This window comes from Aplidium turbinatum, chromosome 8, assembly GCF_918807975.1.
Source record: "Aplidium turbinatum chromosome 8, kaAplTurb1.1, whole genome shotgun sequence".
Taxonomy (NCBI): Eukaryota; Metazoa; Chordata; class Ascidiacea; order Aplousobranchia; family Polyclinidae; genus Aplidium; species Aplidium turbinatum.
Window position 1 is genome coordinate 28828637 of NC_137479.1, and position 2081 is coordinate 28830717.

Genomic DNA, 2081 nt, shown 5'->3' on the forward strand with positions numbered 1-2081 from the left:
ACTCACTTTCTTTTTGTTCAAAGTTATTTTTTAACGAGTTAAATTCGGGATCTACCCTATCACGAAGTTCTGCCAAGATTGCAGAGTTAAAGATTTTAGTCAAAAGAGCATGGAAATGCCGTAATTCCTCTTCTAAAGTAGATAACTTAGATCTAAAAATTAACAGTTCCTGCTTATCACTCAAAGAACCTAGGGCTACAGAAAGTTCCCCAATTTCAGTCAAAATATCCCTTCTAAGATGCCGGGCCTCTCGAACTGACTTAGCCTCATCGTTACTGGGTCCCTCCCCAGAATGGCCTGCCCGACCGCAAAGAACATCATCAGGCTTAAACTCAGTCGAGTCTACGGCGGTCGAGTCCCTGTCGCCACCTAGTGTAGACATATTAAATGTTGGGGCTAAATTTAACAATTAAAAAAATTAAGTTACACAAACACACAAAATTATTAGGCTACAGTAGTTATAAAAAACTTAACTGCAAAGACCGTAAAAATACAAAAAAGAATTTAAATGCACGATACCGTAGCTGTACGGGTATGAAGTCCTAAAGTCCACAAACTTGCTTGGATTCTTCCACTTGAATCTACAAACACAGATGGATTGTCTTTAATCTTCTTTCTTGCCAATGAATGTCAAAGTTATTTTTCTTCAGTACCAAACTGAGAAGAAATGTCTTTACTTTTCTTTGCTTCTGTAAGAGTGTAGACTACCAACCAACAAATCTTCTTTTATTATTTCTTGTACTTCTAAGTAGTTCTTCTGCACTAGCTGACAACAAACACGTCGCAAATTGCAATGCAATGAAATGCATGCAACAAGTCTCTTGTTGTTTCGCTGCAATCGGCAATCGCGAGGGAATTTTACAATTAAAATGTAAGCGCACAGGCGGTACAGATTCCTTTGAAGCGAAGCGAAAGAAATTGGCAAGTGGTTTGTGAAAGTGTCGCAATACGAGGCCGCTTTTACATCGGAAACATGGTCTTTCGCGCCACCTCACGATCAACTATTTTATTTTTGTGTTTTCTTTTTTCGTTGGAAGTGTTAGTTTTTAGTAATTGTCGTAAAAAAATAAAATCTCTCTCGTCAAAACATGAAACTTACTGTTTTAAGCTCATTAAATCTTTAGATGAGTAGATTAACTAAAATTGCAAGAACTTGCCTTGAAACGTGCGGTTACGTCACAAACTCAGATAAAAGACAAAATTCACACACACTAACAACACAAGATCGGTTATAGACTGTAAGATCGATTTTTTTCTAGCTTGGCCATATAACTTTAATCCAAAAATAATAACCAAATGCGTAAGTGCCATTTAACATAAAAAGTTAACCCATTTGTGCCGAAAGTGAAAGTACTTAAAAAAATTTTCGGAAAATTTAAATATTGCATACTTATGACCTAAAAAACATATCACAATTATTTTTTTCCTAATTGTGTTTGCACTTTTTGAGAAAAAAGCCGTCCTATATCTAAGACGCTAGGCAAATCCGTTATCAAATTTCACAAGTTTCTTGTGCGTAATGCTTAAGCGTTATTACGTTTTACTCGCTCATAGTGATAAATGGGAAATGTCTTGTTCATGTCTTCTCATGTCATTATTGTCATCAAGCATTTTATTAAAATGAAAGTTCAAAAAATATGAAGATGAAAATTAGCAAAGTAACACAACATCACTGAAACAACTTAAACAAGTCATTGCGAAATATGATATTGCTTGAAGCATTTGACATGCAGACCGACATCACATTTTTTGCATCTTGTAGTAGTTTTTGCATGACAATAGGCGCATCGAGTTGCGTGGTAAAATTATGCTAAATACAGTATAACCTTTCTCATTTACCTATGCGACATAGCCTACCTCAATCAAATATTTTTATTCCCACTAATACAGTGCCTATATTGTAATTCTTATCTCAACAACTCAGCATTCTACCATTGCTTTAATGATGGTGTTCGTAAAGAACACAAAAAAAATTATCTGAAATTATCAGTAAATTACCGGTACGATAATTATGTTATTGTTCTTAAACAAACACGACTAATTTTACAAGCTTGATGGATTTCACAGTATGCACATTTTTA